This window comes from Pimephales promelas, chromosome 23 (genome assembly GCF_988280905.1).
Source record: "Pimephales promelas chromosome 23, fPimPro1.hap1.1, whole genome shotgun sequence".
Taxonomy (NCBI): Eukaryota; Metazoa; Chordata; class Actinopteri; order Cypriniformes; family Leuciscidae; genus Pimephales; species Pimephales promelas.
In genome coordinates this window covers 10399192-10425000 of record NC_142791.1, presented here as the reverse complement: position 1 = coordinate 10425000, position 25809 = coordinate 10399192, and the positions used below count along the sequence as shown (strand labels likewise).

The 25809-nt window shown below is 37.5% G+C and overlaps 1 long non-coding RNA gene across 1 annotated transcript in view; it reads left to right on the top strand.

Annotated features, from left to right (window-relative positions):
* The window catches only part of LOC148969403 (uncharacterized), a 232314-nt gene that overhangs the window by 188180 nt on the left and 18325 nt on the right, over positions 1 to 25809 (top strand). The window lies entirely within an intron of this gene.

Sequence of the window (25809 nt, the reverse complement as noted above, 5' to 3'; positions counted from 1 at the left end):
AGCCGGCTTTCAATAGAGTGGTGCAGGTATGACATCACTTTGTAGGCCAAAATGTAGAAACGAGTTAGCATTTTAACACTTCCTAAAGTCAATGGGTTTTTTGAATGTGGTTTTGGTAAAATAGCTGAAGCAAGATCTGTAGTGAACACAAGCTCAATACACTTTCACATTTTATTTTACAACATAAAATGCATCAGTATTACCCAAGCGGCAACATTCTAATCTGACAAAATGAAGCCTACCCGGAAGTGCGAAAAACTGCAATACATCAAAAATCCGCTAGAGGGAGGTCCCAAAAGGAAGCAAATGTCCATATACCCATGTTAAAAAGTCTGATTTCACAGCATAAATTCACGTTTTTACAGTTTGGTCCCATGGACTTTTATTGTAATCTTTAATATGTTCTGTATGCCTGACAACTGTGAGGGGGGTGAATTTTTTTTCTAACTCGTTAGTTTAGATCTTATTTAGATATAAAATGTATGACAAATAAGGCCGGTTAACTTTGATTGACAGCTGATAACGGGCTGCGCCGAGTGGAATTTGACGTCTCGGCCATGATCTGACACAACACATCATACCACCTCTGTATCCTTTCTGAACATTTGTATTTTGTTTTTCCCAAAATTTTCCAGTATATGGCGCCGCCCATACCCGCCATAAACAGCCTCAAAACTGTTCTTCAGAAAGTATGGGTGACGTCACAGATGCTTTGTCCATATTTTTTTACAGTCTATGGTAATAGCCCACTCGTGATATTTTTTAAGGTGTTACGTGTCTTTAAAAAAGGCGGTTGCTAACAAGTGTCTATATGGGACTACAGAGGCAGTCGAGGAGATTAAACGTCATCACGTTTAATGAATATTCAAATATTTAAAATAATTGTGTTCTATTTTAATAAAATTTAAAATGTAATTTATTAATGATGTCAAAGCTGAATTTTCAGCATCATTACTCCAGTCTTCATTGTCACATTCTTCAGAAATCATTCTAAAGCTGTTTTGCCACTCACAAAACATTTCTTAATATTATTATCAATGTTGATTAAAAAAAGGTCATGCTGCTTAAATATTTTTGTGGAAACACAAAACACAGATCCTCTGTTCTCAAAAGAACAGCATTTATCATAGAAATATTTTAAAACATCATAAATACCTTTACTTAAGTGTATATTTTATATTAATTAGTGAAAATGTTTTGATTAAATAAAAAAAATGAAAATATGACTGTTTTTGTTTGACAAGCTACAGTTTCAAAGTAGCTTCCCCGATGCGTCTCATATTGCAGAAGTATTGGTGTTTGATGAATCCTGCAGGAAGATATACAGTAGGATTGTGTTTTTATTCTGCATGGCTCCTCCTCAGAGTTTTGATTTAGATGCTACGTTTCCAGCATCTGTTAAGGATGCCCTGGTTTGAAACATGACAAGATAGTGCACTTCGTTAATTTAGTTTATCTCCTGTATGAGCACTCGAGCGTCGCATTATTAGGCTATACAGTGGCATTTCGCATGCCGTAACTGGCATGCAGTGGCTTTGTGAATTATTTGGATCAGCTTCTCACAAAATAGTCGCTGAAAATGACATTGTTTTCCAATGTGTGCCATTTAATTTAGAGTGTGGGCCTCGATTATGAGTAAATAATTTCTTTCACCAGCTGAAAATTGGAAAATAACAAGCATGGCACAATGAGTTTGGATGATGGATGTGTAGGATGAATAGCTTCTGAAAAGGACACGAGCGGTCCCTCATAGTGGCAGGATGACAATGATAAAATGAAAAAAAAAGAGGGAGAGAGAGGCTTTTGCCACCCCAGTGAAACAGGATATGGATTTAGATGTCAGTGGTTTTGTGTGCATAATAACAGACGTTTAATTCAACCTTTTTGTAAGAATGAATAATAAATCTGGCTGTTCGTGAGCAAGTGCCTTTGGGCGCAATTTTTAAAGCTTTGTGATGTATGAGACTTTTAACCACACATACAGCACCCACACATGACAGCTCTAGATATATATCTGACCATCATTTGTCTATCTTTCTTTTATGATATTTAGTTTTACCACCTTTACCATTATGTTCTTTTAACTTAGTTATTAACCTTAAAGCATAAACTTTTCAGAAATGTGACTATTGTCCAATATATTGTTTCTGCTTGGATGAATTTGACATTTTAAACATAAATGAAACAAATCGAAATAGACTATTGACTGAAATGGATAGAATGTGTATATAATGTTTGAGTATATTAATATATATATATATATATATATATATACTGTAAACTGCCTAAAATATGAAAAGTTGGGTTCTCTTGACATACGTAGTCACATTTTCCATGGTGGATGTTTGTAAAGTATTATCGAATTTTGTTTATATATATATATATATATATATATATATATATATTTGTCATTAATCAGTACTCAACAACAGTATTATCCTGATAATTCAGCATTAAGTATGCAGTTTTAGATACAATACCCACTAGGCCTCAGCTCTCAATTGGTAATTCTTTTGACATTTTGTAACAAGAGTCACAAAATTACTTTTTTTAATAATGCTGCTTTCATTCCAAGAACGGAAAAGTTCATCTTCACCTCAAAGGAACAGACTTTTTTAACACATTGTTTGTTACTAATATATTTAACCTTGAGATTCACTGCTTAGGCGCCTTACATAAAGAAGCGTCCGTATAAAGATGTGCCGGGATGAGAGGGAGTGAGATCACTGTTTGAAGAATGTACCTGCTGGGTCCAAATCAATTACAACACTCATGGTTTCGCTTACCATTGATAATTATAGGAGTAATCGTTTGCAAGTCAACCATGCAGTTAGATCAAACGAGATCCGCAGATACATGTGACTCTCTGAAAGACAGAGAGAGAGTGGTTATGGATATCAGTTCCAATGCAGATGTATTTGTGGGCAGCTTGTGTACATAGCTGTATGCGAGCCGTACTTCCCGAAATGTGTGTATTTGCAAATTTTTGTGTGTTTGTTGCAGGCCGCAGAAGAAAGGCACTAGCCAGGCAGTGGTGTACTGCAATCACACATCCAATCATGACCCCCGTGAGGCATGGCATCAGGCATCAGCTGTGTTTGCGGTTGCTGGCAGGGCGGGCGGCGGGTGTGTGGGCCGGTAAGGGATGAGAAAACGAAGGCCAAACATGGGGCTCACGTCACCGGCAGGTCCTGCCGGTGAGTGAAAGGCAATTACAAAAGGGCCCATACCCCAGCTGATAACAGTTTGTTATCTGCCAGAGCTGACATCTAAAGAGAACTGAAACTACAGGGAGGGAAAAGGCGCTTTTGCCAAGCCTGAAGGGGAGCAGGTTGTTCGGAGGTTTGAGAACAATACACTGGGCAAGTTTCCTTCATGCAGTTACTTTATTTTTTCCCTTCAATTAATAAAAACATTGACAAAGGGCCTACAGTATTTGCACTTAGACACATCATGCGTTTTTTTTTTTTGATCCAATGTGCAAAGGCCCTCAGAACTCATTTGCAATGCAATCGCACAAACCACTTCAGGAGGTGGTTTGAGACGCATTTCAAATGCAGCTAGACAAGTAAATGAATCTGGTTGTTAAAGCAACACATGTTAATATTCTCCCAAAATGGTAAAAAAAATTAAAATAAAGGTATGATAGTGTATTATAGCTCCCATTAGCTAGATTCACAGAACTACGACAACACTCATCTCCACAAATACGGTGTTCTGCCAATTTTTGCTGACTTGTCGAAAAATGCTACCGTAGCGCGAATTGATCACAGAATGCCGATTAAAGTCGTATGAAATACAATTATAATACAATTCTAAGTTATGAGTAGCTACTGTATACTGTAGACTACTGTTTTATTTTTAAAACGGTGTGAAAAGTAAAAATTATCACAAAATATTTGACTTGTCAAAGCACCTTTCCTCATAGTAACTGAAACTTTCAGTTATTCCTTTTCAGCTGGCTGACCGTACAAATATTCATATGATAGTAAGCATTTTTTAAAGGGAAAACATTATAACAGGAAAATGTACCTTTTGTTAAAAAAATAAATAAATAAAAAAAAACTGAGTCTGCACATGCGCATAACCGGTAATAAGTAAATCTCGATGGGTAGCATGAATTGTCAAACAACGGCATGAATACCGGAAATGAATATCTCGCTCTAGCAAGCTGACACGCAAACTGCCACAAATGAAAATCAACATTCGTAATCGCATCCTGAAGTTCAACACACAATGATATTCACTAAAAGTTAAACATGAAGAGTTCAGATGCAAAAGCCTCTAAGTGCCATTTGAAATTTTCTTCTAGAATGATGATTTTTATCAAGCTTGTATATTTAAGTTCAGTGATTTCACTTAAATGGCAATGATAATTACCTATTAATTGTTATTTAAGTGAAATTACTGAACTTAAATATACAAGTTTGATAAAAATCATCATTCAAGAAGAAAATTTCAAATGGCATTTAGAGGCTTTTGCATCTGAACTCTTCACATTGAATGCTAATTTATCTAGCGAGTGCAGATGATGCCCCCTCTACTTTTGTGAATTTGATCTTGAAATCAACTGATGATGAATAGAATACAGTAGATGTTCGTTGCGTTCAGTGATATATTCCTTGCATATATAAAAAAAAAATATAGTGCTGGAGTTGAAGACCGGATTTTTATATTCGTTTTTAAAACAGTCTTAACAAAAAAAATAAAAATATTAGAGATAACTGGTTAAGTTACTAGTAAATAGGCCCAAAGGTACAGGAAGGAAGTTAAAGGAGCGTGTGCAGTCACTAGGTTGACAAATGAATTGGTTTTATGAAATATATATTTATAAGACTACGCTTTGAGACCACTTGCCTCAGGGTTGGTTAAAGCATCGTTTTAGTCTTCCACAAAGATCTCCTTGACCTGGGGGGGACTATTCCCTCAATCTCTGTTTAAATAGTTTCATATTGCATGCTGTAAGGTTTATCTGAGTTTCCAGGGAGCAGCTCAATGCCTCATTGGCAATCAGATTAGAATCCCAACAGTATAAATGCACACCGAAGCATCGGAACACTGCGTTCAGCATTCCATCGCCTGCGGATAAGGACGAGGAGACATTTGGCTCTCTGTCACACATCGGGGTCTCGCAGGGAGCGAGGGAAAAGCCCAGAGGAACAGCATGGGCCACGTCGTGGCTCATTATGGCTTAGGAGTTGCTGACACTGGTCCTCCTCCAGCTAGCCTCTTGCCTTATTTGCCACCTCATTACTGTCCTCTATCATGCATGGATAATTGCTGCTGGGATAAGGTGGATGAGAAATCCTCATTTGCTTTCTTGCATGACTCCACAATCACAAGACTAGATTCTGTCATGTTCAGACCCCTCTGTCCCCGCTTGGATAGAGAAGTTGGCCGGTCAAATAGACGTGACTCCAATTTGATTTAGAAGTTCATATTTAGAGCTTATTAGCTTTGTAAGTTGAGGGCAGCCATCTGCCTGTGCACTGTCCTCATTGCAAAGCTGGCTTTAAGGCAGGGATGAGTGTCTAGCAGTAAAGGCATGTGAATCAATAGAGGCCTCCCATACGACCTCATTACTTTGCAGAGCACTGTAACTCAAGGCGAAAGACCCATGAAATTTTAAACAACTTTATGAGATCCAGATGCTGTTCTTCTGCCAGATAAATTCCCCCAGCAGTAAAAATCACACCTTTGCTTAGGTAAACATTTGTAGAGAAGTGTGGAAAGACCATTGGAAGATGCACTTTTAGTTAGCCTACACCAAAGCTGCCTCAAAAAAGCCTTTTTGATTTCCACTCTCTTATCTTGGGGGAAATAGTTTGAGGAACTCTTTGTACTCGGGCGCAGGACTGTGAAATGTAAATACGCTTGGGGATCCAAGTACTGTTTAATTGAGTCATGTTCCGCCAATAAACAAACAATTCAGCTCTCCACCCACTGTCATGTTCTCAGATAGCGTTTCTGGTCGCACTATCAACCATTTGTGACTTTTTCACAGGCATCTGGCAAAGATTGGATTTTGTTGCATGCATGTTAATACCACAGGGTCAGGGTTTGGCTGATTAACATGGTCCAGTTAGCACATAGGGGTAATGCAATATCATCTGGTAGCACAAAGCATTTTTGTCCATTCCAACGCAATCTCACAGCAATTAGTAACTATTTTAGGTTAATTGGTGGATAATTCGTAGAAATACATACAATCTTACTCGTATATTTTTGTACGATCTGTTTAAACCCCAAGGACGGATATGTTTAGAGGTGTTCCTTTATAATGATTTTCTTTAAAAAATCTGTTTTTGTATAATTAAAATGAAAATCCTCGCATTGAAATACGAAATCACACCTTGTAAAATAGGTACGTTTTCCTGTGAGATCAGGTTGTAAAAATCATACATATTTAATTGTATGACAGTGGATGTTTCTACAATGATTGTCTACGGTCAATTTGTTTTTCAATTATCTAACATTCAAAATAGAATTGCAATTCTGCATCTTGTTTGCTACCACAATTTAAATTCGTCAACTGAATTGGTATTTAAAAGGCATTCTCGATTCAATTCTGAATGGCGCACAACCTTTTTTAATTGTGTCTGTATCTGGTGACCTATACATCCTTACATGATTTCTTACATGAAAGAAATTAAACTGCGTGAATAAACAAGTGCCCGAAAGTGTACGACTGTCTATAGGTGCTTCTCAAACTGAAGTCTGCATCCTAGTGATTGTGTCTTTCCTAGTTCAGTCCTTCTGAGGCTTATACACTAGAGTCTTCCACAGCATTAAACACAATTTTACCTTTAAATGATAATGAGCTTTGGTGACAGGGAGTGTTGCCTTGACAACAGTTGAGGGTATATTTTGGAGAAAGAATGGCAGCGGGAGTCTCTGAGGACACATCTGTGCAATCGTATCACTTTTAACCGGAGATAACGGCCGCGAAGAAGTTCGACAATTAAGGCTCGAACAGGAAGTTTCTGAATTGTTGGTTAACGTAATGTCATGTTGATCTGTCTTTGTGTACTGGCAGGGTAGAGTAACTTAGTGAGATGTACGAACGCTATGTGTTTACTGATACGTACTCAGTTTGTAATAAAGCAATAACCATAACGTGTTTTTTATTATAAACGTGGGATTATGAATTATATTGAGAACGTTGTATAGAAAACATGCCGTAATGTACCTTGAGTGTAAACCTTAGCCATATTCATCGTGAAGTGTGCAAGCGATTTGGAAAGATTAATATAAAATATACAATTTTACACACTTCTTCTGGAGGTGCAGCAGGGACACGAATAGTCAACACATTTTCAACCCATGGCGTCATCTAACTGACGATTTTGACCATGCTTCAACATTCGACGCTTTAGGCACCCCTAGCGTCAGTTACATGACGTTATCTTAGGACATAATCTAACTGAGTTAGATGACGCCCTAGGATCACGTAACGTAACTGAAGCTATTGATGTCACGAAAACGAACGTCTCATATGTAATATGATGGTTGTGTACAGGCACTGCCATCACACATTTCAGTACAGTCAACTTGAAAAAGTGCATACCATTATATGACCCCTTTAAATGAACTGGCGTTCTATTAAGGCAACAGTGAATCACAACCGTCTGTGGTCTCCCTGTGGCTTACATTATTGGCAGTTTAGTGATTAATTTACAGCAAAACATAAGATAGCATGCCATAATGTCCAAAAAACATTTTGTCCTACATTTCATAATGAACTCAGACAACCTCAGTGCCGTCTCGTTTAGTTGGAATGTGTGCAAAGGATTGTTGGTGATTTGAAGGACACTAAGGATACATTTGATACATCTTTCAAAATAAGTTGAATAAAGGACAGGAAAAAATGCTGCCTTTCAAGAATCCTTTAAATTAAGATGACCTTCGGACAGTGCTTGATGATGTGGCGGCCAAGATACGCAGCCTTACTTGTAAACAGTCTAGCCTATTATGTGTAGTGAACGTAAACAAGTGGAACAAAGAATTAGATGTTAAAATATGTGTGTATTTGGTCATGAAACGTGTAGCTTAAGGCTCTTTTAGCCCACTTCCTTCTTACTCCTTTGATATCTGAAGGAAAAAGTACACAAATGTTGCAGCAGGTACAAACACGCTTCTTTATCTCTCACAAAATGTCTGCTTGGCTTCAGTTCATGCCTCTTTATTGTATTGCCAGACAACTGTACTCGAGCAGAGAAGCTGACAGTTCAACCAACTGTGCTGTAGCCATTAGCAGAATGTGTGGTTCACATGAAACGGGAGTCTTGCTCAATTGTCTCAGAATTTGCCGTAGTAGAAAGATGTCTGACTGTCACTGACTTGCTGAAGTCAAAAGTGGCTATTTGTGCTGGATCTGAAGACAACTGGTAATATAGTGCTGAGAGAAGCCTCATATGCCTCACCAGAGTGTTTGAGGAAGCACACTGACTTGCGCTCTGAGCGAGCCTAATTACCAGAGGATTGGTGTGTAGTCAGATGGTTTGATGCTCATTTGAATTGTTTATCCACGTCTCAAGACACTTCTCTTTCACAGAAAGAGATTGCAATCATTTTGATGCTTTTGATGACCAATGAAAAAGGAAAGAGAAGGGAATTGGGAATGCTTCCTAGTGAATTGTTTTAGGCTCATATAAACAAATCTAGAGCAATCATCATCATTTCTTCTCTTCGGGCAAGAATATGTCTTAGAAAATCTAAATAATTATGCTATCATGTGAATACTGAAAATTGACAGTAATAGATTTGGTGGCTTCTCAAACTCAGAATAAAGGCTTTGGTTTGGCATAAATTTTCAAGACAGCCTACGCATCTTACACCAAAATGGACCATTTTTATAATTTATTCATAGATTGTGGTAATTTAGGGCTATGAATTGATTAAATTGTTTTTAATTGTGAATTATAGCAAACACAAACAGTATATTGTTAGGAAATGCTCCCAAATGACGATAATTACAAGACATTGTAGCAGATAAGTAAATCATTGACTAGACATTTCAAAAATGTATTATAAAAAAATTATATAACATCTCATGGCTGTAATTTCATTCCCCTTTACAGACAAACCTTGTCGTCTTTACATTCTCCTCTGCATTTTAGAGACATTTTACTGTGTCTTATGATTTGTATGATCTCAGAGGTTTTAAAAGAATCTTACAGACTATTTTGAGCAATTTTTCTTCCTCTTGGTTATATTTTAAATGAGATTGCACATAATGTAATTACATCAGCCACTTTTCTTTTTGCATTTATCCTTGTTTTCCAACGCTACTTATGATTTATTATACTTTCCAACATTCATTTTAGTCTGCCTCACAGCTCTTTGGAGATGGTTTTGTAAAATGCTATGCTAAAGTTTGAATGTTTAATATTGTTATATCATTATTGTTATTATTATTATTATTATCACTCCCACCCCTTATTTTGAAAAGCTCCACAGATGCTGAAAATTGCTGAAATGCTGCAGATAACATCTTTGCAGCTTGTGAAGATAGATGTTTACTTGATGGATACCATTTATCTGTGATTTGTGCTTTGAAATGAATTATATTGTGTTTTATCATGTTACGCTTTCAGTAGATGTAGAACGGTTTTACTCCTTATAAAAGACAGATCAAAGTGGCCTAAATATTATTTACACAAGAATCACAATCACAAGAAGCACTGTATCACACATTTAAATGCTGATTATTGATTTGCATTGATAGCAGACCAACAATAAGACTTAGATTGACATAACGGAGTGGCAGCGTCTTTCTGACAGCAGTGCAAGCTGAATCTTTACATACAAAAAAATATAACAGCAAAGGTTTCTATTCCACTGACATGTTATATTTAAATGTCTCAACCCGTGAATTGCACTGACGTATTGCATTACCTTCATGGAAATGTCATGAAGAAAGCCTATTCTATGTTAATAACACACCTTTAATGCATTTACTTACTTTACGTTTCATATTTCATTCAAATCCATTTTGTCCATTTAGATTTGAATGCCATTGGTAATGCTATTTTCAAGCCCTTTCCCTAATGGACTGGGGTCATGTGGTCCAGAATGGTGCAGCTGCTAAAGTGTCACCTGGAACTTTAGGCTGGTAAAACTTGACTGGCCTGAGTCACATTTGCTTTGTTATTACTGCTGTCTAATGTGGGGAGGGTGAGCACAGCGGAAATGGCTTTCGATCTGCTCTAAAACGGTGTACCAAACAGTTTTTTTTTTGTTTGTTTTTTGTTTTTTTGCACTTTTGGGAAGAAACAGACATCTTGTGCTCAACACAATGATGAGCAATGTGACACTCTGATTGAGCTGTTATTTTGGTGTTGATATCACTTATCATAGAAGAATGTGAGGAACCTCCATTTTAAAAAAAGCATTAAGCAACATTCCAAAAAAATCATATGATTTTATGGTTTATTTTGTAATCGGTATATCATGATACACTAAACTATGGAAGCCCTGAACAGCAACGTAAAGAGAAAAAAAAATCTGTAAAAAAAATAAAAATTCTAGCATTTCGAGAGTAAACTCTAAATAATTAGAGAATAAACTCTAAATAATTAGAGAATAAACTCTAAATATTTCAAGAATAAACTCTAAATATTTCAAGATTAAACTTGAAAAATATTGAGATTAAAGTCGAAACATTTCGAGATTAAAGTCAAAACATGTCAAGATTAAAGTCGAAACATTTCGAGATTAAAGTCGAAACATTTCGAGATTAAAGTCAAAACATTTTGAGATTAAAGTCGAAACATTTAGAGATTAAAGTCGAAACATTTCGAGATTTAAGTCGAATCATTTCGAGATTAAAGTAAAAAAAATCGCGATTAAAGTCGAAACATTTCAAAATTGAATTCAAAACATTTCGATATAAAAGTCAAAACATTGAGATTAAAGTCAAAACATTGAGATTAAAGTCGAAACATTTCGAGATTAAAGTCGAAACATTTCGAGATTAAAGACGAAACATTTCGAGATTAAAGACGAAACATTTCAATATAAAAATCTAAACATTTCGAGATTAAAGTCGAAACATTGAGAATAAAGTCAAGAGATTCCGAGAATAAAGTTGAAACATTACAAGAATACAGTCTTCTGTAGAAGTGTGCATTCATAACAGTGTGCATCCACTGTCTCTGTGTTTTCAATTCATGTGTGTGTGTAAAGAAATGCACTTGTAAGGTCGAACTGCCTCAGACATGGATTAACACAAAATAGTAGCTTTTTACTTTTATATGGGCTTTCAACAAAAGGAAATCCTACACAGGTTTTAATCTACCAACATGAATTACCATAGCGTAGCGTTGCCTTTAGAGAACTCAGACTCCGCCAGAGTAGTAGTGGGGCGGTTAAGAGAGAGTCAGCTGTGCCTGTTTTGATAATGTCTGCTTGAACAAGAGCCTCTACCCAACCACTTCCTTGCAGCCAGTCTCCTAAAGTCCTCAAGGATGCCATCTCAATATGGAGACCCCCAAAATGAATTACAATTTCACCATATCTATCTGGCCCCTTCCACTGTATTTGCTTGGCCAAGGCAAATAATGGCTGGTCAAAGGCAATCACAGGGGTTTACTCTGGATGCATTTCTGATGACATCCATTGAGTGTCTGATCATTGCAACTGTGTGTGAATTCTCAAGGAAAAGAGGTAGCAATGTAAAACATGTGGCATCAGTGTCCAATGACTGCTGACTTGCATGGTATGCAGCTCATGACAAATCACTGAGATATCCAGCTTTGTCACTTGTTGCCATTCTAGCCATTCACACTCCTGCTTAATATACCCAGCATTGTGCCTGCTCAAGGACTGAACATGGGATGATGAGGTTTTAATGTTGCAGTTGACAGGGAAGACATCTGTATAGTTTTAGGGCAAAGGGTAGATTGTTTTTGAAGCATGATCTTGCATATGAGATTAAACAATGTTTCGACTTACTCCCTCCCTCTCTGAAGATGGATGTTGAAAGAGGGAGATGGAGGTTCTGTGAAAAAGAATTCTTAGCTGTTGTTGAAGATGGATTATGATCAACAGCCCCAGTTGTGAATACATTGCCCCGCATCATTGGTGGACAGACCACGTTTTCATCTCTGTAAAAACTACAAACACAGTTTCCCATCTCTGCTGACAAACTGAGGACACGATCGCATGTAATGCACACTCCCAAATGAGAGAGCTTGTCAATCAATTCCTTCTTACATGTGTGTGCATGCAACATAAGCCCAAATGTATATAGAGGTGGCTGTCTCCTGTGCACCGCTATGTCTAACAGCTACACCAGTCCGTCTCTTAAAACTGTTAAATTTCATCATATGGGCAATAGTCAGTACATCTGGAGTTCAGTATTGACCTGTCCTTGACAATTTGATGGGCATCTGAGTGGCTCTTGAGCATTATTCTGACAAATGAAACACAATTCCCAGTCAGATATGTGTGGTGGGGGATCCGTATATCCAGGATTAAATGATTTGAAGGTTTTAGCCATTGCATTGGATCAAAGTAGTTCTTGCGTAGTGGTCTTGTAATTTTAGTTTTTCTTATGAAGTGGAACTGTATTTGACACCTACTACTAACTGACTGCTGATAGTTGTAGTTTTGTTAGTGACGAAATTAGCAAAATCATCTGCAGTTAGCGAGGAGGTGGGTGGTGGTGGATTTGGATATAGGAGATTGTTGAATGTCTTGAACAGTGAACGGAACAGTGAACAGTTGTGGAAATATGAAGATTTCGCAGCATGAACATCAGTAGAAAAGGCAGAGAGCAGAGATTGATTCCTACTGAGGTCAGATGTGACTTTTGATTTGCGCCATTTCCTCTCCGCTGCCCTGAGTTCAGTCCGGTGTTCACGAAGAACCTCAGATAACCAAGGGTTGGTAATGCTGTGACGCATGCTGGCCTGAAGGAGAGAGGGCAGATGTTGTCTAAAGAAGAGGTTAGAATGGATCAAAAAGTATCCGTCGTAGTATTCACATCCAGAGATGAGAAATGTGAGGGTGAAGTAAATTAATAGTTGAATAAAGATGCAGTTAATGCAATTAAACCAATTTATGTGTCTGTCAAAGCGGGTGCCAGCTTCTGAATGTTTGTGTAATGGACATATCCATTAGGTGCTGCGAAGCAAAAGCCTAAATATGCTCGTAATGCATGCGTGTGAGTTGTCGTCATCTATTTTGGAATGATTGCAATTTATTCTAAATATAAACTTGTACTGTAGATCAGCATCATTTCTGGAAAAATCATTCACCGCTTTATTACGTGTTTAAAAGAGTGCAAGAATGCCGGGAGCTGACTTGTAAAAAAGCTGCAAAAGTGAAAGACAAGACGTTTATATTCAAAGTTAAAAAGCCAACACACTACAACATTTTTTAAAAGTTTCAAATAAAGGATCTCATATCTATGGGTCTATTTTCTAAATTCTGCTGATGATTAGATTATACCCTGACATCATAGCCTATACTTATGCCAATAATATCAGAATAATATCATACCAACAATATCTGCAAAGCTTCTAGGCTGACTTGTATCTACAGATACAAGTCAGCAGCGTCTTACATCATCAGCATCACTGCGGACTCGTGAGCATGGATTTAACATCATAAAGTTATGCATGACTCTTTTTACATTATTTGATATTTTGATATTTCATAACAGCAGACTCCTTTTGCTTATAACACTTTGATTTTATATTCTCATATTTATGTCCGCCTTTGAGAAATGAATTTCCTAACTCCATTATAATGTTCTTCTGCTCACTTCTTTAATTACGTATTTTTACAGATGCCAGAATATGAATTTATATATATATATATATATATGACATCTTCAAAGTGCAGAATTGTGTTCTAGGGATTTTACAATGTACCTTTCAACTCCTACATATGTTTGGTGAGGAGAAATAACTCCCATTCCAATAACAACACAGCAAACAAACACGGTAACTGATGAAAACATCTCAGTCAGCAGCGGATTTCCCAGCATGTAAGGATGAACAATTTATCTACCTCAACAAACAACATTCATCCCTCTCTTGGTATTCTAGCACGAAGAAACCACAGCTGTAATACTCTCTTGTATGCTGTCTGTGGTGTGTTTTGTGTGTGGTGAGGAGGGTTTTAGCAGCCTCCACATTGCCCTGGAGTGCAGCAGGGTTATCGTGAAGCCTCAGGCAGTTTTCTGTGCTTTGTCAATGAGCCTGATGCACACCACGATATGCCTTATTCTAACTTTCAGCTCTGGTCTTGCGAGTATTTTGTTATGTCCTAAAGCCCTGAGATTCTATATGAAAGAAGCCTATGATTACTGATGAGTTGTAGAGGCTTTTGCAATCATAAATGTGTTTGTGGTCAGACAATATCTGAATTCGTCAGACGCGTTGCTAAACCAAGTCGAACAAAACCAGGTCCATTGTCATTGCAAAAGTTGATCCGTTTCAAGGCCTCGATCAAGGCAGCATCACATTTATTTCTATGGAAGCTTGTTTTCACCATACATGGGATAAAAAAAATGTAATTGCAACTTTTTATCTGACTTCATATACAATTCTAAGAAAAAAGTTATAAACTATCAATTCTGACTCTTTTCTCGCAATTCCAAGTTTCTCTTTCACAATTCTTAGAAAAAAATAAGTGAGATATAAACTAGTATTTTACATGTTTTACTCGCAATTCCATGTTAATGCGTAATTTGTTACTCATTTCACAATTTTAAGAAAAATTCTAAATGGCAAGATATAAACTATTCTGACGTTTTTTTTCTTGCAATTCCAATTCTGATCATCAAATATGATTGGCAAATGCATAGACTGGAGATATGGTTCTGTGTTGGGCAAGAACATGCAGCCTTGCATGGATAAGAGCAGGGAGAGCAGCGATAACCCCCCTAGAACAGAACCAACAATGTATTGCAGATATCATTAATTCAAAAAATTTTAATGTACAACATAATTCGAGAATTTAGTCTGATTCAAGGGGAATCAGAATTCTGGGCAAGAGGAGGAGCTGGAAATGGAGGAGGGTAATTCGCTCCTGAGAAACGCGATTGTTGATAATACACTCTAAAAAATGCTGGGTTGTTTTAACCCAATTTTGGGTCAAATATGGACAAACCCGAAATGTTGGGTTAAAAATGTAATGTAAAAATTTAACCCAACGGCTGGGTTAGTCCATATTTGACCCAAAGTTGGGTTAAAACAACCCAGCATTTTTTAGAGTGTACTGAAGGAGCTTATTATACACTAATAGGCGTCGTATTCCTATAGGTAGACGTGGATCAGCTGAGAGTCATCTTGACTGACGTGACCTGCCACGCTTGATGTTTATTATTATGATAAATTATGAGAAAAAATTTAAGAGGAAATAAAGTCAAAATTGCAAGTTATAGACTATCAATTCTGACTTTTTTTCTCGCAATTCCGAGTTTATAATTCTTAATTCTTTTTCTCAAAATAAACTTGAATTTATAGTTATAAAGTCCAAATTGTAAGATAGAATGCTCAAAATTGTGAGATTAAAAAAAAAAATGTGAAAGAGTGAAGATCAGGTATGGTAAACCAAACCCAGAATTTGTCCTCTGCGTTTAACCCACCAAAAGTTAGTACACGCACATTAGGAAAAGTGAGTGAACACACTCGCCCGGAGCAGTGGGCAGCCTTTTTTGCTGTTGCGTCCAGGGAGCAATTTTGGGTTTGTTGCCTCGATCAAGGGCCATGACTGACAGCAACAACCCAGAATGCATTGCTGTGAATGAGCTCAGTGAATAATGCGTATTTAATAATAAAGATAATTTAGTTTAAATGAAGATAATTTAGTTTTAAAAAAACATAATATTGTGTCTTATTTTAGGCTACTTAGAGATTCCCACTAATATCCAACCCAGGTTTATTGGAAAAAATAATCAGACATAATAATCAGACAATTAAGAAAAATTATTATATGTTGCTTCTTGCTCATTTCGTGACACTTTCAGTGAGATGTGCATAAACATGCTCATTTTAAGATACAACGGTGGCTTGATTAGTACCTAATGTAGTTAATACCCAGTTGGTGATTGGTCATTACTACAATAAGCACATAGCATGTGCATGCGAAACAGGACTCTAAAATAAAGTGGCATCGATAAAACAAATGTGAGATTTTAAAAAAGCGCATTTGCTAAAGTAACCATGCCCTTTTAGCTTACTTTTACAGGTCTTTCAGCTCTTTTATCATGACTTGTGCTTGAAGAGACAAGTGTTGTGCCAAGTGAGAGACTGAGCAAGTTACTGCTCAAGTTACAGCTCAAAATGACACAGAGCCTAAATGTCACATTTAGCTTGGCTGTTATGACTGATTTTGCATTTCAGAGGTGTTAAGATGAGCATGAATGAGGTGTAAAAAAAAAAATATGATATGAATTTAATTACAGGATGAATGGGAAAAAAAATATGTGTTGGTATTTTAAAACACTGCATTTTCTATAAATTTAAATCATCACAAGACAACCACTGTATCAGAAGTAAAGATATTTCAAGATTGATTCACCTGACCCATCCCTATTGAGAATTTAAAATTTGGGTTTTTGCACATACAGTATTTGCTTATTTTCATGATTGTATTTCTGCATGCTGGTTCCTTAATTCGAATAATGACTTTTTTTGAAACACATTTCCTTAAAATGAGGTATGGTATAAGCTCGGGAGGAGCACGTTCAGTTAATTAACACGAGTGGAGTGCACTCAACAATCAATGTTAAGAGTGTATATGAAGAGTTCAGATGCAAAAGCCTCTAAATGCCATTTGAAATTTTCTTCATTAATGATGATTTTTATCAAACTTGTATATTTAAGTTCAGTAATTTCACTTAAATAACAATTAATAGGAAATTATCGTTGCCATTTAAGTGAAATTACTGAACTTAAATATACAAGTTTGATAAAAATCATCATTAAAGAAGAAAATTTCAAATGGCATTTAGAGGCTTTTGCATCTGAACTCTTCATATATAGATTTAGCAATCGCACCTCACTCCATTGATAGTTTAGCAGCATCTCTCCACTGCCCCTTCTCCACACTTCCAGTCCTAAACACTTACATAGGGAGGGGAGGGTACTCCGGGTTCGGGCCACTGCAATCACTTTCAAATTAGGGTGTATCCCCGCCTTACCCCATGTCTCGAGGTTGCCAGATATGCTGCAGGTTCCAGCAAGAATGTAGGCTGCTACAAGAAGCTTCCAATTGCAAGACAGTGACAAGTCCTACACAGCAGTGGCGTAGCCACGAGGGGGCCTGGGTGGGCCTAGGCCCCCTCATTTACATGTCCGGTCCCCTCAGATTTCTGATTGCTTAAAAAAAAAAAAGTTGTTTTATTAGGATTGATAGATTGACCAATCAAAATGCTGCGCGGTAAAATGCGGCTTATTTTCAAACTTGATTTGTTTATATAACGTGTTGTGGGTAACGTACGCTGTCATCTTCATCTTTGCGTGAGAGTTAATATGCCGTGACAATGGCAGGCACTCAAACTCAAAGTACAATATTACACTTTTTTTAAAAAGCACGGAAAGATCAACTTGATATATATATAAATAATGTTGCCCCCTCATTTAAAGATGGGACCCCCCAAAAATAAAATTCTGGCTACGCCCCTGCTACACAGTGAGTTTTTTTCTGTTAATTATTTATTTCAGACTTTGTAACACAGTATTTTGGATTCATATCGAGTTTTTTGGGGTTTCGCAGTGTTAATTTTTTCATCCGATTCTGACATGATTCTATCTGAGGCTGTGGTAACTAAAGAGCTGGCAACCCGAATGCCGCATGATTTCTTATTGTCTAGTGACATATCAAGGAAAGTTTAATTGAAAAAAATTGAAAAAAAATTCTTGCATACAGCTCCTTTAAATCTTGTGAACTCCCAAATTCGATTATCAAGCATAAAAATTGCAGCCAAACTTGTTCTTGAACCTTGATTTTAATAACATATCTTGTATGCAGGCAGAGAGATGTGATTCCAAGTATGGATATATTTGCTGTCCTGATTCAGGGTTACAGGCAGATTGCTAAATGGATTAGGATAATTCTAGTTTACAGATTCACTGCACTATCTTTTAATCTGATTATCACTGCTGCTCATTCAGGGCCGGCATGCATGACTTACATTTTAAAAATGTGCTCATTAAAATACACATAAGAATACAGCATTGAGCCCTGTTACCATAGAAATAAAGACCAGAACTAACATCTTTGATGTTGCCCCACATTGTGGCTTTTATTTGGCTGATATGCAGCTTCAGGAAAAAGTAGGCTATGTGATTTCTGTGTATTTATTAAAAAACATACAATAATACACAGACACGCACAAACAATGAAGCATCATTCACAGTGCAGAGTGGGAAAAAAGTTCTCAAGATTGTCAGGACATTGATTTAACAGGTAGCAAGTTTGTCTACCAATTGAAATTCAGCAGAAGACAACCAGACAACGAGCCAAAGCAGTGAATTAAATGAACACAAAATGGCTTTAGCAGAGGAAAATGTGCGTTCTTGAGTGCCCCAGTCAGAGGCTTGACCTCAGTCTGATTGAGATGCTTTGGAAAGACCTCAAGAGGGCCATTCACAGCATCCATTCGAAACTAAAAACAGTTTGGTACAAAAATAAGTCTTCACAACATAATAAATCGCCATCGGACAGCATTAAAACAAACACAGTGGCAGCTCTGTCTAACCATTTTGTCTTCGCTAAACAGCCGGTGGCTTCAAGTAATTGGTAGTAGCGAATGATCCTTTTTGTTAACCTCAGAAACCTTTTATCTGTTTTTCAGTCATTTGTGTTGAGGTTTAGATGTGTTCTAAGATGTCTTGTTTTAAAGATGGACAGAATTCTATTAAAGTGCCCCTGCGCCCCACTCCACAAGTCGCTGTCAGGAACGATTCAACGGCTCATCAGTTACGGGCCTGCCACTGTCATGTGGCCTTCGATGAAGTCGTCACTTTGGTTCACTGTCAGCTCTCCCCTTGCCTGGCCACATGTGATAAAGTCTCAGCGCATCCTGGTCCTCAGAAGTTGACACAGAGCAGAGCTGACATGCCGTTCAGTGGCATCTCTGCAAAGCACATTAAACAATTCACACTCCTCACCACCCATCCGCTAGATGTGCAGGTCAAATCATGACCAATCAAAGCCCTAACTTAACTACACATGCAAAGGAAAATATTAGCATAATATTTGCAGGGGAGTGGAATGCTGATTGTATATACATCAAAGCATCAAACCGAATGTACATAATATAAAATGAAATGTGCATCAGTTGACCCTATAGAAAATTGTGCATACATCAAAGGATTCTAAATTCTGCATAAATCAAAGAACCCTATATAATGAATTCTCAATGCTATACACTGAATTAAAGCATCATGTGCAATTGTTTGAGGATGATATTGCTTTTAAATTGTACATACATCAAATAATCAGCACTATTTCTAAATTCTATACATCAAAGGATCTTATAAAAATATCATCAAAAAATCCAGTGGTTTTAAATGTAAAATACATCAAACAATCCTATAGGTATAATTGCTTCTAAATTGTGCATAGGTCAAAGAATACAATTGATTTTAAATTGTGCATACATCAAATGATCCTATAGAATTCAGGATAATATTAAATTAAACATACATCAAAGGATCACAGAATTATTCCTAAATTCTAAACCCAATTCTAAATTGTTCAACGCAGTATAATTCTCTCTAATTTGCACATACTTTCCGAAAGATACATCCTACTAATTCTAAATTGAACGTAAATTTTAAAACAATACTATGCAGTTGTGTCTGCAATGCATCCGCATTTATGGATAGAGGATAAAGTATCCATAAAGAATACTTATACATCTTTTCTATTGTTGGAATTTCACTGTACCATCACTGACTATACCATATTATGCCAACATATGCTACAGTGCAGCAAGTGTGAGCGAAGGGTCTTTTCTTTTTCACGGGCCACCTGCTAAACTCAGCATCCATTGTCCCTTATGACCTCCCTTTAAATCACGTGGCTGTAGTGTTGTGTCCTCCCTCACTCACTGAAGGTTAAACTGGAAGCATTTCTCTGGAGGTGTAAAGTTGGGAGAGTTATTTCAGACAGAGGGTGGAAGACCAGAAACATCAAGTTCAAACTAGTGATTTTATGGAGCTTTTACAGAGATATCACACCATTGTGTTCATTTAACACAACTCCTTGTGCTTGCCGTTGTATTTACACAATACTTCTGAAATGATTCATATTATCTGTGAATATTTGTGGTGCATTTAAATGAAAGCAAATGAAACAACCCAGACATATCTTAGGTATATGCATAAAACATGAATACATTCACCAGGCAATATCATTCATTTCGAATTTGAATGCAACACAATCATCAGTATCTTATATCTATCCTGCAGTGAAAATCAATGTAGGCTAGTGTGTCAGAAAAGAATATGTTGTTTGGTTTATCTTCGATTTTCACACCTTCAAATATATTTCACACCTTCATTTGTAAACTAGGAAATTGAAGTCAGACTACATCTGAGCAGCACAGAGGATAAGTTAAGTATGTGTATGTGTATGTCCAGCCCGTTCTCATCCTTTAACGTCATATAGAACGCTATATGCAAAAACGGCGCTATACTACGCACATGGCACCCTTTATCGTTAATATAACACGCGAACCCAAGACGTTATAAATCCTTTAGCGTGAATATGACACGCACACCCTACCACACACCTAAACTTAGCCCTCACAGTGCGTGTTATATTAACGATAACGGGTGCCATGTGCGTAGTATAGCGTCGTTTTGTCGCATAGCGTTCTATATGACGTTAAAGGATGAGAATGCGTTGGTATGTAAATCTTACAGGTAAGTTTAGACTAATAAGTGATTAAGGATGTAGAAAATGACAGTGATCTGGTGTGCTTTATTGGAGTGTAAAGCATCACTCCACTAAGATCGCTCTTTAAAATGCCTAGTGCAGCAATCAATTTTTTAGGCCAAAACCAAAATTCTGTTTATCGCCCGCAACATTTTCACCCAAAACTAAAAAATCGGTCTATTTACTCACCCTCATCATGTCTTCCCAAACCTGTTTGATTGACTTTTTCTCTGCAGAACACTAAAGAAGATATTTTGAAGAACGTTGATAACCAAACAGTTTTGGTTACAACTAATTTCGATTGTCCACTTTACTTTAGACATTCGACTAACTGTAAGTAAATTTGCAAATACATGTCAACTAACTCTTATGATAAGCATTACTGTTAGGGTTCGGGTAAGTAGAATGCCGTAGAAGTTGATGTGCTTGCAAAGTTACTTATTGTCAGTATATCTGTTGAGGGAGCGTCACAATAAAGTGTTAGAAAATATTAAAGGGATAGTTCACTTTGAAATTAATTTTTTAAAATGTTTTAGCTTACCTCAAGGGCATCCAAGATATAGGTGTCTTTGTTTCCACAGTAGTTTCAATTTTGATATTTTTAGGTCAAACCGTTGTTGTCTATCAGTCATATAATGCAGGTGTAGGGGGTCCACCTCAAAGAGCATGCACAGAGAAGTCAAAATTAAACATGATTTAATGACTCGTAAATGTAAGTACACATTGATGGCCTAAGACACGAAACGAGCGGTTTGTGTGAGAAAACGAACAGTATTTATATCGTTTTTACCTCGTGTAACCACAGCCACGTCCAACTGATGTGAAGGCGTGAATGGCGCCTTTCAATTTACTCAGCTTTCTCCACAGAACAAGAGCCTGCTAGCTTAGCTTCCAAAAAAAAGAAGTACACTATGTGTACATTCTGTGAGTGAGATCCCACCCTCTATGGGCGGGTTGAAAACATGCAGAACAGCTCCTTCTACTGGTTGTAGTCTTTAGTCTCTGGCCAAAAAATCTTCAGATGACGCAAAATGATAATTTTTGCATCATCAGAGGATTTTTTTCCAGACAAAAAATACATAAATCTCTCATTTCAGGGGGATATGAGGGTGGAAAGCATGGTAATTCGAAAATACTAACTACAGGTTTTCTACTAATACAAAGTTTAATGCTAAATCCTGAAGTATCCCTTTAAGTCATTTATTCAACTTGTAGTTTATTTGCATATCTGTTAAAGTAATCCCACTACAATCCGCTCTACCAAGTAAATACTTTATGTAATTGACTGTCCTCTGGTGTGTTTCCAACAAAAGCAATAAAAAAACATCCATCATCTCCTCTCCCCCTGGTGTAAAGGAGTAGGACGAGGGTGAAGACTTTGGCTAATCAGATTACCAAACCACCCACAGACTACAGCAGTGTAAGAAAGCGACCCGGACGCCTTAGCACTTTCCCACCGAAAACTTGAGCGAATGGAGGGGGGTTATTACACGCTTTTAGCAAGTGCTGTGAAAGCATGTGTGGAGTCTCAGCGCGACATTCACATCCAGGCAAAGCAAGAGAAAAGGCTCATTAAACTTCCAGCTGGTTTTATCAGCGAGATCCTTCTGAAGCTGTGGGGTGACAGAGGTGGAGGAGCTCCTATAGATCTGACTTCTAATTACGGCCACATCCAAGCAGGAAGGAGACTTCAGGGGGGGGGGGGGGAGGGGGGGGGGCATTAAAGGGATAGTTCAACTAAACATGAAAATTCTGTAATATCTCTTATCCTCCTGTCTTTCCAAACCTGAATGTCTTTCTTTCTTCTGTGGAACATTAACGGTACATGTGGCGACCAGGATAGGCCAAGTGACGTGAGAGCGGCGCAAAGCCGGTGGCGTGAGTGATAATGAATGACACCTGTGAGGTCAGCGCAGTCTCATCCCAAGACGTCATATATCTTTTGACCATACGTCAACATCCGCCTTTTTAGGGTACCCTTTAACGTTGGTTCGATGACGTTATCGGATCCTACCCCAGACCTAAACCTACCCTATCACCTAACCGACGTTAAAGGTAAAGCATCAGTTGTATGACGGCCTGGGATCGTCATGTAACCGACGTTTAAGGGTACCCTAAAAAGGCGGATGTTGACGTATGGTCAAAAGACGTCCCAAGACGTCAGTTAAATGACTTCTTGGGATGAGACTGTGTCAGTGAGGCGCATCGGTCTCGCATCTCTCACGGAGGAGCGGAAGCATAAAGGAGGAGCAACGACAGTGGAGATCGATAGAGGAACAGGCCTGATTTTATTTTGTGTTTTGTTTCTGTTTTGTCTAGCCAGCAGTCATCCGCGAGGAGCTGCTAGCTTATACTTTTATTTTTGCATTTGTTCGATTTTTTTTATATGTGTGTATATTTTAAATTATTATGTTAGATGCGATTAGTCATAATGAACCGATTTGACAGTACTAATTTACCCTCACCTAAAGGAATATTAGGAACACCTGTTCAATTTCTCATTAATGCAGTTATCTAATAATTAACCAAACACATGGCAGTTGCTTCAATGCATTTAGGGGTGTGGTATAGTCAAGACAATCTCCTGAACTCCATAATGAATTTCAGAATTGGAAAGAAAGGGGATTTTTAGTGTGGCATGGTTGTTGGTGCCAGACGGGCCGGTTTGAGTATTTCACAATCTGCTCAGTTACTGGGATTTTCACGCACAACCATTTCTAGGGTTTACAAAGAATGGCGTGAAAAGGGGAAAATGCGTGAAAAGGCGAAAATGCCTTGCTAGAGGTCAGAGGAGAATAAGCCGACTGATTCAAGCTGACAGAAGAGCAACTTTGACTGAAATAACCACTCGTTACAACCGAGTTATGCTCCAAAGGATTTGTGAAGCCACAACACGCACAACCTTAAGGCAGATGGGCTACAACAGCAGAAGACCCCACCGGGTACCACTCATCTCCACTACAAATAGAAAAGAGAGGCTATAATTTGCAAGAGCTCACCAAAATTGGACAGTTGAAGACTGGAAAAATGTTGCCTGGTCTGATGAGTCCCGATTTCTGTTGAGACATTCAGATGGTAGAGTCAGAATTTGGCCTAAACAGAATGAGAACATGGATCCATCATGCCTTGTTACCACTGTGCAGGCTGGTGGTGGTGGTGTAATGGTGTTGGGGATGTTTTCTTGGCACACTTTAGGCCCCTTAGTGACAATTGGGCATTGTTAAATGGCAATTAATGCCAATTAATTGGCATTAAATGATCATAATCAGAGTAAGGTTAGTGGTTTATATGATTCACACACTATATTCAAAGTCTTTTGAAGTCATGTGATAGTTTTGTAACAAATAGAATGAATTTAAAGATGATATTCTCATCCTGGTGCAATAATGAGAGAAGTAGCAGCATATATGATTCATGCACTAATCATTCTTAAGAGTTAAACCTTCAGTTCAAGAGCGAATTTATTTATTTTTTCCAAGGATATTCTTGGGTTCTACCTTAAAAACAGATTGATATGGGTTTGAAATTATGTGGGGGTGAGTAAATTACAGAAATGTCATTTTTGTCATTCTGATACTTTAAAGTGCAGATGAATGTTTAAAGTGTGAGAGCACATGGTGAATTGTACTGACAGACCCTGAGGTATAGGACATGCCACATTTGTCCCTATAGATGGAGAGAGAGTATCAAGAAAGTGCAAAAAACACAAAGTGCTTGCTCCAGAATATACCAAGTTAAAAAGAAAAGACTGGATTCCCAGAGTGGAGCTCATTATCAGGTATAATCTCATAATTACAACGTATTACATCACATTGTGTTGAAAGAAGGGTTTATATGATGTAAATTCTTGCTCATTGGTGTTAGAATATGAAAAAAAATGGCACTGCTTTTAAAAGGTGATATTATATGCTAAAATATTGTAATCAATCCTCTTAACAAAATATATATATATATATTTTTTAATTGTAAGAAGTCAAGTTGTTCACCAAAGCTATATTTTTTAGTTATAATATCATAGTGCATAAAACAAAAATGTTATATACTTTGTATTGTGATTTATTTCAACATCAATACAAAAGAGTTCTCAGACCTATTGTAGATTACCAAGGTCACCCATAGAAATTACTGTGAAGATCGAATGATGACTAAAAGATATAAAATAACCAGGTCTAATATTTTTCGTGCAGGATAACTGAAATGTGTTAAGTTGGTATCATGTTTATAGCAAGTCTGATGAGGGTTTGCTGTGTTTCTTAACAGGAGGCATTTAATGGCCTGAGCTCGAAGGTCAACCGCTGAAGCAAACGGTGTCACTGAACATCCTCTGGCCTGTGAAAGCGCTCTCCCTTGAAGATAATGCGTTGCGTTTCCCTTTGGGCTGTTCTTCCACAGTCTGCTCTCATTTACACTTGTGGTGTTGCCATTTGTCTAATTAAGGCACTGGAATTCACTAGTTTTCGGTCCAAGTAAACACAATACAAAAGCATTTTGGCTTTTCAGATGTTAGGATTTCACAGGTGCAGACTAACCACACAGATTCTTTTTGCAGTTATGCAGCTGTGTTTTCGCCTAATCCAACCCTGTCAGTGGAAAATAGAATATCAAACTTCAAGAAAGACTAGTTTTCATTGCAAGGTCTCCGAATGCAAAATCACATCAGGGCAACATATCTCATTGGTTTCTCTGGAGACTCAAATTGATCATTTCATATTTTACATCTGCAAAATAGTATTCCGTATTCAGCAAGACTCTTCACAAACATCAAAAGCCGTCATCATGTGTTGGGAGCTTGGGAGAGAGAGACTGCCCCCTAGTGCCAGTCCATCAAACATTATAAGGTGGGTAAAACTTGTTCTTCATTTCAATTCCAATATTAGACAGACTAGATAGATAGATAGATAGATA